The following is a 16,842-nucleotide window of genomic DNA, read 5'->3' on the forward strand; positions in this document are numbered from 1 at the left end:
AAACACATTCTACTTGATAGACTGAAAACTTCTTTCCTCTTCTGTTTCCTACCACCCATCCCGTTTAATACGGAGCCCCCTTTTTTCAGGACTTACCAAGTTTTATTATTACGATGAATAAATTCCGTTAGTATGATTACCATTAACTAGCAGCTGAAAGGAATTTCTCTTTCCATTTTACAGCCCCCCTGTTATACGAGCTATAAAGCCTTTGTGACGTCACATTCCGTTTTTACAACTTCTATAACAAGGCTGTATGTAAAAAGAAGTCGTTTCCTTTCAGCAGCCACTCTCCAGAATTCAGAAATTAGAAGTCGCGCTGGCGAGGAATCCATCTATTACATCACATTTAACGAAAACGCTTTAACTTCGCTCCAAGCACTAGTTCATATAGAGGCTGAATGGTAAAAAAGACTCAATCTCATCCTCGACTCTCATTTTAGGAAATAAGACACATTAGAAAATTGTACTAAATCATTTGCACTCGGTCGTTTGCGAGAACTGGAGTAGCGATTATTGTACAGAAGACGGGTGTTCGAATGAAGCATTTCAGCCGTCTTAGGTGAACAAGCCGTATTGATAAGGAAACACTTAATGACAATTTAAACAACAAATCCGCTGCTACCTTACAGTACGAGACGTGACGCAGTCCTGGAGGAGTACGAATTACATTTTGATAATTGCTTACACAAGTGGACCCAAGCCGATAATTATGTTCCCTGTTTTTATATTTTATTAGTCAGTAGGAACTTGCTATTAGTATTCCTTAACTGAGTGGATTAAATAACAGAATTTTGTAGTTATTATTTCAACGTGACAGGAATTGTTACATTTAAAGCTTGATAATTCGTCCCATCAGCCTGACACTCTCCCTGTAACAAAGGGGTTAAACGTTGGTAATGGGCGACGTATGTGTAGAGCCCAAGAAACCTAAAGGACTCATGTAAAATATAATAAGAATTCAAAAGCTAGCATAATGTATGGCACCAGAAAGTGATATCTATAAATATATCAACTCATCTTGCATACATCTCCGGCATAGAACAGGCGACGTACTGGTAACAAGAATTAATCATATCATATACACACATCAGAAAAAGTTTTGCATCACCTCGGTTCCGACAGTTTCGGAATCTGTACAGAAAATTGGGATAGAGATCAACATAAACACCATTTCCCCCTTTTTATTGCTCATGAAAACCACACATTGCATGTTGTGACCTGCAGAGGTAGTAGTCCAGACTGCTGTACATACCGGTACCTCTAATACCCAGTAGCCCGTCCTCTTGCATTGAAGCATGCCTGTATTCGTCGTGACATGCTATCCACAAGTTCATCAAGGCACCGTTGGTCCAGATTGTCGCACTCCTCAACGGCGATTCGGCGTAGATTCCTCAGAGAGACTGATGGGTCACGTCCATAAACAGCCCTTTTCAATCTATCCCAGGCATGTTCGATAAGGTTCATGTCTGGAGAACATGTTGGCCACTCTAGTCGAAGGATGTCGTTATCCTGAAGGAAGTCATTCAGAAGATGTTCACGATGGGGGCGCGAATTATTATCCATGAAGACGAATGCCTCACCAATATGCTGCCGACATTATTGCACTATCGATCGGAGGATGACATTCACGTATCGTACAGCCGTTACGGCGCCTTCCATGACCACCAGCGGCGTACATCGGCCCAACATAATGCCACCCAAAAACATCACGGAACCTCCACCTTGCTGCACTCGCTGGACAGAGTGTGTAATGCCTTCAGCCTGATCGGGTTGTCTCCAAAAATGTCTCCGACGATTGTCTGGTTGAAGGCATATGCTACACTATCGGTGAAGAGAACATGATGCCAATCATGAGCGGTCCGTTAGGCATGTTGTTGGGCCCATCTGTACCGCGCTGAGTGGTGGCTTGGTTGCAAAGCTGGACATCGCCATGGAAGTTGGGAGTGAAGCTGCGCATCATGCAGCCTATTGCGCACAATTTGAGTCGTAACACGACGTCCTGTGGCTGCACGAAGAGTATTTTTCAACATGATGGCGTTGCTGTCAGGGTTCCTCAGAGCCATAATCCGTAGGTAGCGGTCATCCAGTGCAGTAGTAGCCTCTGTGGGCCTGGGGGAGGCATGTCATCGACAGTTCCTTTCTCTTTGTATCTCCTCCATGTCCTAACAACATCACTTTGATTCACTCCGAGATGCCTGGACTTTTCCCTTGTTGAGAGCCCTTCCTGGCACAAAGCAACAATGCGGACGCGATCGAACAGTGGTATTGACCATCTAGGCATGGTTGAACTACAGACAACACGAGCTGTGTGTCTCCTTCCTGGTGGAATGATCGGAACTGATCGGCTGTCGGACCCCCTCCATGTAATAGACGCTGCTCATGCGTGGTTGTTTACATCTTTGGGCGGGTTTAGTGACATCTCTTAACTGTCAAAGGGACTGTTTCTGTGATACAATATCCACAGTAAACGTCTATCTTCAGGACTTCTGTGAATCGGGGTGATGCAAAACTATTTCTGATGTGTGTAAGTCAGTTGAAATGCTGGGCACTGTTGCATTAACTGGCCTGTATATGACGGAAGACGCCAGTTTGGAGAACAAAATTCGGAGATGACTTGGAAGGAATGCAAGAAGTATAATAAAAATTTCACAAGGTAAATAATTTAAAGAACTAATGGAGAAATGAAAACATGTGATCAATTAAGAGGATAGATTGAAAATTGAAAACTGTAGAAGTGTTTATAGACTACTTCAAATGTTTACACAATTCAAGAGAGAACACAGAAAAATAGTTCTGATATAGTGTATCATGGATACTGGAAAAAATGCATGGCGTGGTGTGTGAAGGTATTTGGAGTGCGACGAAAGGAAAAGAAAACTGTCATAAGTTAGGTAAAATTAGAGGAAATAGTTATAACAAGGACTCTCAAAATTATTTACCTGATGTCTGCGTAGGTAGACAACACATCGTAACTGGAACAGTGCTGTAACCATTCTGTTTCACAAGAAATAGAAAGGTAGATATGAAAACTACGGACCCATCAGCCTCATCTTCATAAAGTACAAGATAGTCACAAAAGTTATCAATAACAGCACAGAAAAACAATGTCACTCGAGGACAGGCTTTAGTAGGTGTAGCAGAATCAAATCTAGAACTAATTTATACAAAACCTATTCCGAAACTAAAGTTTCACATATATTTTCATGAAAACTACAACAGGTGCAGAAAACAGAATAACACTGTCAAACAGAGCAAGAGTTCTACTACATATTACTATTTTCCACATAATCACCGCCATTCATTGTCCACTTTTGCTAACGATGAATAGAAACACGCGCGTCACACATGTAAAAATCTGAACTAGCCGAAGCTTGCCATCGTCGTACTCGTAGCTTTGACGATGCCATCTCAATATGGAAAACGTTGACCACGTAGTCTATCTTTCACACACCCAAATAAATAGGAATGTGGACTGTACGGTGGATGTGGTACGACAGTCTCGTCAAATTTGTAATGAGTTCCATGGGTAGCAAAACTGTTCACGAGACTGGAGTTACCGGGGTTAAAAGAGGACTCCGTGTAATTCTGGCTCTTAACTTGGTCATTATGGTCTTGTAGCGTTCTGAACAGACAACCTCTCTCTGCCGGAAGATTCTGCCCATCCCTCTGCCTGAAGGTGACTTCAGTCTGAACTTTTTCTTTGTTTGAAAATTGACATCTCCTCACTACATGGACAGTCTTTCGGATCCCGGCTTGTAGTGGTCTCATCCTCAGTGATGATGAAGATTTTCACCTTCAACCTCTAACTGCTCCAGCGATACCCAATGTTGCGTTACTTCTTCTCTAAGCCATTACAGCCGGCAGTACCCAGCCTTAATCAACCGTGGGCCCAGAATGAACGGATCGAGGCACTGTTTATTATGAGGGTCGGCAGCAGGAGAGCGTCAGCTGAGGCGTTTCTCATCGTGTACATCATTCTCACCGTTACTGTAATGCAGAACCCGCCGCCTCACATTAGGATTTAATTTTGCAAAGTTTGGTCAACAGCGAAGAATTCAATGATACACCTCGACGTCAGACGCTCTGGAACTTCCCCATTGCTGCTGCTGTCTATCGTAGCACGACGTGAGCAACAGGACAGTACCGGGACGATTAAAACTTGTCACTGCAATAACATAATATGACTCGGACACTTCAAGTAAGGAGAGAAAAGAGGCGTTAGTTCAGGAATAGTGCTCTTAGAACGGAGCTCTGTATACTATTTACCACTTTGTGTTGGATTCAAAGGTTTTGACCCATTTCAAACAAAATCTGAACTAAGAGCTGTTGAGAAATGTAAGAATGATATTCGTATAACTGAATACCATATACTGCAATACTGCAGGTTCCATTACACGACAGTGAGATTTTCAGAACTGATAGACCAGACGGTAAGGAAATACCATGTCAACAAAACTATGTTCAACATATCTAGAGGAATTGTTCGCATTATTAAAGCTGGAAAATGAAAACTGGTAACATGTTAACGGCACACATCCCAATCGCCTTCTTTTTACGACTAATAATGTACTGTTTCACTCCAGTCCACATAAACTATAAAAACGGACGACAACAGAGGGCACAGAAATTTTAAAAGTTGGTCTGGAAATCAGTTATAATAATCGTAAAACATTAACAACGGACTTAATTTAAAAAAAAAAAAAAACATATTGAGGAACTACATATTGAGAAAGTATAAGGGTGACAATAATTGAACTACGAGGGTCGGTCAAAAAGTAATGCCTCCCATTTTTGTTCTACTTAAAAAAATTAAGTTAAGTGAAAAATTTGAATTTGGCGCCATTCCTCAAACCTTCTTCAGCAATCCACTGCAGTAGTAACTTTCTGTGTCAACAGGTGGCAGAACAGCAGAAGTTTGTAAGATGGCCGACATCGATGTTCGTTTGAGACAGCGTTGTGTGATTGAATTCTTGAATGCAGAAGGTGAAACGCCCATACGCATTCATGAAAGACTGAAGAAGGTGTATGGTGTTGTGACAGTGGATGTCAGCACTGTTCAACGATGGGTTCGTCGTTGTAAGGAAGCTGAAGGGCAAACACCGTTGACTGACGAAAAGCGGAGCGGCAGGCCGGTGAGTGCAGTGACTCCACACAACATTCAGCAAGTTGATGACATCATTCGTGGTGACCGTCGGGTGACTGCAGATGAAGTGTGTCGCATTATTTCTCTTAGTAAAGGCAGTGTGATCACGATTATTAAACAATTGGGGTACTCAAAAGTTTGTGCACGGTGGGTTCCAAGAATGTTAACCGATCAGAATAAAGAGGCAAGGAAAACAATAGCCTCCCAACACTTGCAGCGCTTCCGTTTGGAGGGAGATGAGTTTCTGAAAAAAATTGTGACCGGGGACGAAACATGGGTGCATTTTTTTGAACCCGAATCAAAGAGGCAGTCAATGGAGTGGCGTCACACAAGCTCGCCGAGGAAGAAAAAATTCAAAACTGTGCGATCGGCAGGGAAAGTTATGGCAACAGTTTTCTGGGATACAGAGGGTGTGATTCTGGTTGATTTTTTGGAGCAGGGATGCACAATAAATTCTGTTCAATACGTCATAACCCTTAAAAAACTTAAAGCACGTCTTCACCGAGTTCGCCCAACAAAATCAATGGCAGATGTTCTTCTTTTGCATGACAGTGCAAGACCACACACCAGTCGTCACACCTCTGACGAGATTGTCAAAATTGGATGGGAAGTTTTGCCTCATCCTCCATACAGCCCTGACCTGGCACCATCAGACTTCCATCTGTTCGGGCCACTAAAAGAAGCTCATCGTGGGATTCATTTTGAAGATGAGGAGGCCGTCAAAACATCCGTGTGTCAATGGCTTAGGAAGCAGAGCTGTGATTTTTACCGTGCTGGGATACATGCCCTTGTTCAAAGACTGTAGAGATGGGCGGAGATTACATTGAAAAATGACAAAATGATCCTCAATGTTGTGGTTTTCAACCTATGTAATTGCATTTAAATTTCCTGACAATTAAACGTAGAAAAAAAATAGGAGGCATTACTTTTTGACTGACCCTCGTACATGAAATAAAAGTAAATTAGTTACAAACTACGGGGTGCACACACTTTATTCAACATGTACACGTCACTACAGATATTCGGATTTAGGTTATGACATCATCGATACGCCTGCCATCATTGGCAATGATGTGGCGCAGACGAATAGCGGAATTCTGCATGACCCGCTGAAGTGTCGGAATATCGGTGCTGTCGATAACCTCCTGAATGGCTGTTTTCAGCTCAACAATAGTTTTTGGTTTACTGCTGTATACCTTGTCTCTAATATAACCCCACCGAAAGGAGACACATGTGTTCAGGTCTGGAGAAAACGGCGGCCAATCCAGGCCCATGCCAGTGGCCTCTGGGTACTCCAGAGCCAGAATGCGGCCCCCAAAGTGCTCCTCCAGGATACCCTGCTTCGACAGGGTCGAACTCCGACCTGCATGAAGCACATTTTGTCGAAATCAGGGTCACTTTGGAAATGGGGATGAAATCATCTTCCAAAACCTTGATGTAATTACCGTGCCATCAAGAAATGTTACACTGATTACTCCGTGACTGGGCATTGCACACCACACAGTCACCTGTTGAGGGTGAAGAGACTTCTCGATCGCGAAATGCCGATTCTCAGTCCCCCATATACGCCAATTTTGCTTATTGACGATCCCATCCAAATGAAAGTGGGATTATTCATTATACAAAACCACACTCATTCCCATCATGCCCCGCGGTCAACCGTGCCGTTTGAACGTCCTAACGCAAACCATTCGGAAGATATGACGATTTTATTTCATTTGGTTTAATAATTGCCACCCTGTATGATTTACACTGTTTGGATTCAAGACCACTGACTTGAGGATTCTCCGTCTCGTAAAATATAAAAGCGATTTTCAAATAACCACACAACGCATGGCGCTAGACTTTTCCTACCAAGATGTATAGAGACATCAACTACCAAAAAAAAAAAAACTACAAAATGCAAGTAGGAGTAATTAAAATGGAAGTTCAAGAACGACAAGTTCATGTTAAGAAGAGAGTCTCACCTTGTCACCACTGCTGCTCGACTTCGACACCGATGTCGAAGAAAGAGAAAATAAAGTAGAAGAAAATTTCAAAAGAAGAATAGGAGATCAAGGGGAACAGATACCAATACAGAGGTTACCAGACGGCGCAGCACTCTGGCTGAATGCAAGACACACGTAAAATACCTGTTTGAAGGAATGGAGGTAATAGTATCGAATATGGCTTAAGAATGAAAAGATCAAAGACGGAGGCAAGGAGCAGTGGCAGAAAGGAGAACGGCGAGTTGCTTGACATCAAAATTCGAAACGACACAATAGAGTAAGAAGTGAAAGAATTCTATCCGGCAGCAACACTGCGCGATTGGCGAAGTAAGGAATGCATTACAAGTAGTTTGGCGCAGTGTGAGAAAACTTTCTTCGGTGAAAGGGCTCTACTTGTATCAGATGTTGATATGGGACTGAGGAAGAAGTTCCTGAAACTGTACGTACGGAATACCATGGACGGCCATACTGGGGTAGGGTGGTGGAGGGGGGCAAAGGGGGATCGCGATCCACGCCCCCGGGCTCTTGGGGAAAGGAGAAGTACAGTACAGTAACGTGTTTCTCTTCGAAGAAAAGATTTAAAACTCGGTACTACGTAGATTTTTTAAATGAACTTTTTTTATGGATGCTTAACGTCGCCTTTCGACGTCTAAAATACACTCCTGGAAATTGAAATAAGAACACCTTGAATTCATTGTCCCAGGAAGCAGAAACTTTATTGACACATTCCTGGGGTCAGATACATCACATGATCACACTGACAGAACTACAGGCACATAGACACAGGCAACAGAGCATGCACAATGTCGGCACTAGTACAGTGTATATCCACCTTTCGCAGCAATGCAGGCTGCTATTCTCCCATGGAGACGATCGTAGAGATGCTGGATGTAGTCCTGTGGAACGGCTTGCCATGCCATTTCCACCTGGCGCCTCAGTTGGACCAGCGTTCGTGCTGGACGTGCAGACCGCGTGAGACGACGCTTCATCCAGTCCCAAACATGCTCAATGGGGGACAGATCCGGAGATCTTGCTGGCCAGGGTAGTTGACTTAACACCTTCTAGAGCACGTTGGGTGGCACGGGATACATGCGGACGTGCATTGTCCTGTTGGAACAGCAAGTTCCCTTGCCGGTCTAGCAATGGTAGAACGATGGGTTCGATGACGGTTTGGATGTACCGTGCACTATTCAGTGTCCCCTCGACGATCACCAGAGGTGTACGGCCAGTGTAGGAGATCGCTCCCCACACCATGATGCCGGGTGTTGGCCCTGTGTGTCTCGGTCGTATGCAGTCCTGATTGTGGCACTCACCTACACGGCGCCAAACACGCATACGACCATCATTGGCACCAAGGCAGAAGCGACTCTCATCGCTGAAGACGACACGTCTCCATTCGTCCCTCCATTCACGCCTGTCGCGACACCACTGGAGGCGGGCTGCACGATGTTGGGGCGTGAGCGGAAGACGGCCTATCGGTGGACCGTAGCCCAGCTTCATGGAGAGGGTTGCGAATGGTCCTCGCCGATACTCCAGGAGCAACAGTGTCCATAATTTGCTGGGAAGTGGCGGTGCGGTCCCCTACGGCACTGCGTAGGATCCTACGGTCTTGGCGTGCATCCGTGCGTCGCTGCGGTCCGGTCCCAGGTCGACGGGCACGTGCACCTTCCGCCAGCCACTGGCGACAACATCGATGTACTGTGGAGACCTCACGCCCCACGTGTTGAGCAATTCGGCGGTACGTCCACCCGGCCTCCCGCATGCCCACTATACGCCCTCGCTCAAAGTCCGTCAACTGCACTTACGGTTCACGTCCACGCTGTCGCGGCATGCTACCAGTGTTAAAGACTGCGATGGAGCTCCGTATGCCACGGCAAACTGGCTGACGCTGACGGCGGCGGTGCACAAATGCTGCGCAGCTAGCGCCATTCGACGGCCAACACCGCGATTCCTGGTGTGTCCGCTGTGTCGTGCGTGTGATCATTGCTTGTACAGCCCTCTCGCGGTGTCCGGAGCAAGTATGGTGGGTCTGACACACCGGTGTCAATGTGTTCTTTTTTCCATTTCCAGGAGTGTATTAAAGATACTCCATACCACCGCCTGGTCTTGCCACCACCCGTCTCCCCTCCCTACGAACTATCATGCGATGCCTCTTAGGAGCACCACAATGTATGGAAGTGAGATGAGGAGTATCTGAATCCGGAGAAATTTAAAAAGGAGGTACTTGAAATGTTGTGCTATTGAAAAATGTTAAAATGAAGTTGACAGGTAAAGTACGAATTGATGGACGACTATTTTTGACTAGATGAGGAACAGAGATCATGGAAGATCCTTACCATAAGGAGGGGCAAGTTAATGGGCACCCAGAATTAGACAAGGTGCCGCTGGAGAGAGAAAAGGAGGAAAAAAATAGTATGGGTGGATGCAGCAAAAATAGTTAAGCTCTATCTAATAGCAAAGAACATGCAGAACAGAATACAGAAGGTGATGGTTGCAGAAGTTAGATAGAGGTGGAAAAATTAGCACAATTCAGGAAAGATAGAGGGCAGCACCAAAGTAGCCTAAAGAATGAGAAAAAAGAAGTATTTTGTGGCCAACTGCTGTTTCACTCCAATCAGACACCATAGTTGACGTCATAGACACGAGTGTATGGTGTGGATCTGCCACTGTGAGGTGTGAGGGTGCAGTACCCTCACATGTCACATTGTTTCCTATTTTTGGGCAGTGTTTAAGATTATCATTTACTTTGGCCCAGCAACAGATGGTTAAGCTCTATCTAATAGCAAAAATAATCTATACCTACTGAAAACGTTTTTGTGTTGGGGATGGGCGCGACGTTGGGTGTAATCCTTGAATTAATACCAGTTGATCGGAACCGCTCTTAAGAAGCAGACACGCTGAAGCGTGTGTTTCGATATACCAGGGATGAAAAACCATCCATCTCAAGATTATGTTCAGTTCACTCGTTCGCTCTGCATTTAGTGAATACCTAAAGTTTCAGTAGGAACACATCCATGGTATGTTGTGGTGTATGGGATTTTTCTTACCCAAAGTGTTGTTTGGAGTAATTTTTGGTGTAAGAACAATTCCAACAATAAACACGCACTTTGTTATCCTTAATTAATTGTCGCCAGTTACATCTTTTAATATGTGTATCATAATCTTCTACTGAAGGAACACGTAAATTATTATCATTTGATGAAGGGGGACTATGCTCCAGACTGATCGCTGAAAGGCATAATCAGTCTTAACTGATGATGATGATGATGATTAAATCAATCTACTAGTGATGATTGGTCGAGTGGACTCCTACTGGTGGTATGATCACTTCTGATATGGCTAAACTAGAGCTTACCTGATTTTATCACAGGAAACTGAGAAGGTATCTCCCTAAACGATTATTAAAACGCAAGCTGTTCAGAATGTAGAGCGCGAGAAATGAAAGAAAATTAGTATTAAGCTAATTTTGAGAATTAATTTAAAATACCCCACGAGATTCCACCTATACAAAGCACTGACCACAATTACGTAATGTTAAGGAGAGGAAAAGCTTTCCGTTTCAAAGCGAGAACAAATGTTTACAAATCAGCATTGGTAATTATTATTTAACGGTAATTCAACTTACATGAGTTGGCAGGTAGCCTCATACACATCGAACTGCATAGAGAACCACGAGCGCAAGCTATAAGCTGACCAACTAGAGAAAAAAGACAAGTGGTGAGGAAAAGATAACATGAAATCTTTCCTTTACATAGTAGTTCATGGAATCTTTATGTGTCACCGATAAATCTAAAGTTTCAGTGCACTGCTGACGATAAGTATTGTTTGTTAAGCGTATAACACTGTAACTACTTTTAGCTCTAGTTGGAAGAGTCGCACAACCCTCTGGAAGGCTGAAGTCACTTTGTTTTCAGGCTTCCACTATCAACAAGCGTTCTTTAATTCAGACTGCGAAAAGTTTTATCCTTTCCAGAGGAATTCTGTCCACTGAAATTTTCTCTCAGATATGATTTTTTGTATTTTCTGTTAGTTTTGGAGGCAATTACAGATTTTAAAATCACTTTCACCCATCGTAAGATCGCGTTCATGTGTATCAGTGCATTATTTTCAAGTTTTTGTGTTTAAGTTCATTTCTTTCTTGTTACACATTCATGCTAATTTTATTTAATTCAGTTATTATCTGTTTAAGTATTCACTGTTTGGAATTACTCTGACTAAAAAGCGAAAAATTTGACGTAGCCTTTAGTTACATGTTACTTGTTTGGCTCTAATGGTATTGCACTGGAAGGAAAAAGTACAAAAAAATTGTTAACTGTTCCCAGCAAATTCAGTCTTCACCTCTAACAGTCTGTTACGTACAAGGAAAACCTGAAAATAAACCCGGACAGAGCTGTCGACATTATGATCCACTTACAATGACCTTCATCCAATTTTGTTTGCAAAGATTACTTTATATAGTAATAAATTGATTTTACTTTTACTTGGTAGATTTACATTAAACAGGACTGCATATAAACCGACTGCACCTAAGTTCTTGCATAGATAAAAGTTCATGAACGTTCACGGATAAATCAGTTACGTATCGTTTACGGTTGAAGTTGTCTTAGTTACCACTTATGGGTTTTGAATAAAATCTGATTCTATACAATGCTAAGTCTTCTCCGTCAGATCGGTGCCGTTGGTATTTGTAGTGGGATGGTATCGTTGTGACGTCACCGGAGCGTGTGATGTCGTTGCGCTCAGCTGATGTCGATGGCGGGTTTCCTATCGTCTGCGGTTAGCACAAAGTTATGTGCATGACCACATGTCCGTTGACCAGTCAGCATCGGGTAGACACAAGGGTCGTTCGCAGTGTGACATGAAATGAAAACGGTAGTATCACTTCTCCTTTCTTCGATCCACATGTTACGACGGAACTATACACCAAAAAAAGTAAATTTCATAATGGAATAATTGTGCGATGTATTTCATATTTTTATCTGTATATGAGGCTTTTGCTGTATTAGTGTTTCATATGTATAAACAATGTAAGATAAATTATTCGTAAATGTTATTGGTTTGTGTGTATTGTCTGTTACCCTATTGTCTGCAAGTTGAAGCTTCATACATTTCTATTTAAGTTACATGCACATTTTAGCGTCCTTGTAACATATTGTCCTTTACACGACCATTTACATTCAGTTTTCGTCCGTTGACTACTGACCACCACATGACGAAGTAACGGCTGATTCCATGTCACTTGCTTTTTTTACGCCCAAACGTTTGGAGTACTATGTCCACCAAGTGTTACCAACATAAAATTTTACAAACGCTACTGTTCCATGCGCTGTTCACAAGTCTTACTCCAGGGTTTCCAAGTCCTCAAGCAGTTGGCGAGATGTGTGCGACGGAGGAGGTGAGACGAGGAGGTGGCACCAGTGAATCGATCGCGGCCTTGAAAGCAAATGCAGAAATCTCACCGTCTAGCTCACACAAACGAATCGCAATTTACTCTCCACTAGAGCTCTGAAATCACGGTAGATTTCAGCGTGTGACGTACCCATTTCCTAGTCATACCAAGGACCAATCTGGCTCACTTATACGGCAGAGCGCACAAGGATGCCAGTCTTCAGGACTGGTAAACCTAAAACGAATAAGTGTGCGCTCGGCAAACGAGTAGTTCGAGACATATGAAATCACACTGTCGGCACAGTAAGAACTTCACCATAGGCTCCCCAGTGTAAACCACTCCCAAGTGAAGTCAGTCTCCGGACAGGTCCCAAGTACCAACCACACATGCCAGAGCTTCGACTATAAGCGCTGACCAGACCACACCTGAGTGCTCCTGAGTGCTTTGCACCTCTCCAGAAAAAAATTTCCGTTTAGCCGCAAAGTGCATGAACGACACCGCCTTCACCCCGTCTTGAGCCAATCACAACGCTGTAGAGGAGCTAAATCTCCCCTCGCACACGACAGCACAAACTCATGTCGAACCAGGGCAAGAGTTAAGAAACGTGCATCTCTTAAAAAAAAAAAAAAACAAAAAAAAACAATTACTGGCTGTTTTAAGTTTTTGCCGAGGGGGAAGAGATGATTTTTTTAAGTTGTGTCACCCCCCCCCCCCCCAACAGCCACAAGGGAACAGATACAATCTCAAAGATCTTTCTCTAAATCGCCTGCGTCTTGGAGCTTGTTATTCCTAGCCATGAGGTGTAATAAAGTTTGTATCTGTAGATGTTTTTCAGGTGCCAGAGTTTTCTTATACAACAGAGGCAGCTGAGGGAAGTGGTTCACTGGCCATAATCTACATCTAAATCTACATGGATACTCTGCAAATCACATTAAGTGCCTGGCAGAGGATTCATCGAATCACCTTCAGAATTCTCTATTATTCCAATCTCGTATAGCGCGTGGAAGAACGAACACCTGTATCTTTCCGTACGAGCTCTCACTTCCTTATTGTAGCATGGTGATCGTTTCTCCCTACGTAAGTCAACAAAATATTTTTGCATTCTGAGGAGAAAGTTGGTGATTGGAATTTCATGAGAAGATTCCGTCGCAACCAAAAACATCTTTCTTTTAATGATATCCAGCCCAAATCCTGTATCATTTCTGTGACACCCTGTCCCTTACTCGTACTATCAGCGAACAAAAAACATGTTAATTTTTATTATGCGTGGCTCTGCATACAATGTCCGGTTTATGACTCCACTTTGTAGACATGTTTGTAACACCATAGCTCTAGTGCTGTACGGATTTATTTTGCCTTTTGCTTCGGTTTAATGTTATAAGATTGAGTATTTGTAAATTATTTTTTAAGACTTTGATGTCGTGGCTTGATTTTATGCAATGTAGTATATCTGTCATTTAAATTCTTTGTCTGAATTGGAGGGAGACAAAATTTACTGTATACATTTGGAATTTGGGTGCATCCTTTTTTTTTTAGAACTACCTATATGTGCAAATGTTCTGTTTTATTTAAAACGTTTGTTTTCTGTTATGTAAACTGCTGACCTTCACTTAGGATTCTTAGTTAGTTAGTATGTAAAAGGCATAGTGGTTCCCCTCAAGAACGGAACTGTGTAGCGCGCGGAAATTGTGGTTGGCCTAGGTAGAAAAGGTGGAAACAAAAGCAGTCGGGGACGAGCTACCAAACTGTGCACTGCCATGTTTAAGTTGTATATTGTGCTGGTTCCGAGAGAGGCTTTTTCTGCCACTTTCCGATGCCTCGGATGGATGGATAAATAGCTCGAACGATTCTGGAATTGGTATCCGTCATCGCCACCAAGAAGGGACAGTCCAGCAATTCTGCCTGCAAATCCAGCTACCAACATGCAGTTGCCACCACATTGCGCAATCACTGTAACGGAATGCTATAATAATGTACAGTGAAGGATCAGCTTATTGGACGTGTTAGTGTGCTCAAATGTAAGGTAACTTATAATTGAATTCTAGTACCTACCTTGATTTTTCCCTATCACAACACCTTTCAGGTTCCTCTACATTTAAACTATTATTACCGAGTGTCCTAGTTTGTGAAAAAAAATGAAAGCCTCAGAACATTAAATAATGTTGTTTGATCTTTGGTAAGAAGGGAGCATTCAGATTTACCGTGGATTTAATGAAATTGTGGGAGGTAGTAAATGTAGTCTTGTGAAAGCCTCCCAGTGATGGAAACAGTCTAATTTAAAGTTTTGTGGAGTTTCAAAGTCTCCTATTTAATCACTTACTTGCAAGTAGAAGACTGTGGTAATAAAGACAATTTGCAGTTGCTTTTAAAAGATTAAAAGCTCTTAAAACTGAGGCTTATAAAGTTTTGCTTAGTAAATGGTCACATTGCTGCCTGTATAAATTCTAAAAGGTGAGTCAGTTTCTTGCAATTTTGTCAACATTATGTTTCACTGTAGTAAAAGTGAAAAACTGCAATAGTTAGAAAATTATATGTGCATGATTTCTAAGTGCTTGTTTCTGTTATGTATTGAAAGTGCATATTAATAGTATAACAGGGTCCACAGTTTGTCTATTGTGCTAATGCTAGGTAACAAGTAACGAGAAGACCAGTATTTATGAAAACCATAATTTCTTTATTCAAAAGATAGTGAGAAGCAACCTGTTAGTGGATTCCAATTAACTCTCATTTTAAATAGCAAAGTATTTAACTGAGAGAGACCTAACCTATGTTCATTTTATGATCCTGCAGTGAATGTTAATAGTAATGTTATAAAGACCACTCAGTTTGATCAAGCCCTGAAAGTAATAGTGTGTTTCGGTATCTGTTATATTTTTGTCAATAGTTTGTGCTGCTCCAGCTGTTACCTTCAATCTTATCGTAAACATATTGAAACGTCCCCCTAGAAAAATTATACACGACTGTGCTTAAACTGAAACACAATATTTTTGGCGCAACGCAATCTGACTTCCAAAAATCCCTACGAAAGAATGGCCCTGACTAACATTAACCTATACGTTTCACAAATCACTTACCTCACAAAAATCTTCGTTACTCAAGCTACTGCAATACAGCGAGCGCCACTACTGCCAGCTAAATAAAAGATTCAAACTACGGAAGGCACTAACTACTGATAGGTATAGTTAGCAAATGAAAGATTTTAATAGAGAACAAACAGTGTATTTACCTTAATAGTCAAAATATATATGGTAGTTCATGACATCCAGTCTTACAAATTACAAAACTCCGCCATTTCTCTCCCCACGTCCACCACTGCTGGCGGCTCACCTCCAACTGCGCAACGCTACGCGCTGTTAGCATCCAGCTGTCGCTGCCCAACACTACAATGGCAGACAACAATGCAAACCAGCCACAGACTGCACACGGCACAGCCAGTGATTTTTATACAGAGCGCTACGTGGCGGCGGCGTTACCAATAAAAAAACCTAAACAGCCTACTTACATAGCCCCCATGCTCCCCACAAAAAAATTTACAAACTGTTTTGGGCAGTGGCCAATACAGATTTGAAATTTTTTTTTATAATTACAATGACAAAGAAATGAAATGCACACACTTATCGATACAATGTTGGTCAAAAGCTAAAATTTTCGCACAGTCCATAAAGACAGTCCTGATCATTCATCAAAGTAAAATTGCAGTGTTTTTCTCAAAGTCTGAGTAGTAAAAGAAAATGCACACGGAAGTAGTGGATTTCCATGCAGTCTTGAAGAAGTAGTGTTGTCCTTTCAACGATAGAAAGTGCTGACTCTCGACATACAGACAGGTAATGGGCCACAGCAGAGTCAGTCGACGTTGAAGACTATCGGTAGGTAGGTCATCACAGAGCAGACCCACTGTAGTCCTGGTAGAGATTACTATTGGTGGGCCACCAGAGGTGCAGACCCACTGCAGTCCTTGTAGAAATAATGGTATTGGTGGGTCATCAAAGGTGTAGACCCACTGTAGTCCTTGTAGAGATGGCCAGCAGCCATCTGTTTGACTGTGCAGGAGCACAATCACCATTGAAGAGTCTTGCGGATAATATAGCAAGTCCATAACCACCACTTGTGCACTCACAAAAATTGTTTTTGAAATGTCCTTAGAACCAGCAATGCTGTTATCCAGTCCCTTACTGAATTATTAACACATGTGCTGCCGCTGCCCAACACTACAATGACAGACAACAATGCAAACCAGCCACAGACTGCACACAGCACAGCCAGTGATTTTCATACAGAGCGCTACGTGGCGTTACCAATAAGAAAACCTAAACAGCCTA

Source organism: Schistocerca gregaria, chromosome 4, assembly GCF_023897955.1.
Source record: "Schistocerca gregaria isolate iqSchGreg1 chromosome 4, iqSchGreg1.2, whole genome shotgun sequence".
Lineage (NCBI taxonomy): Eukaryota > Metazoa > Arthropoda > Insecta > Orthoptera > Acrididae > Schistocerca > Schistocerca gregaria.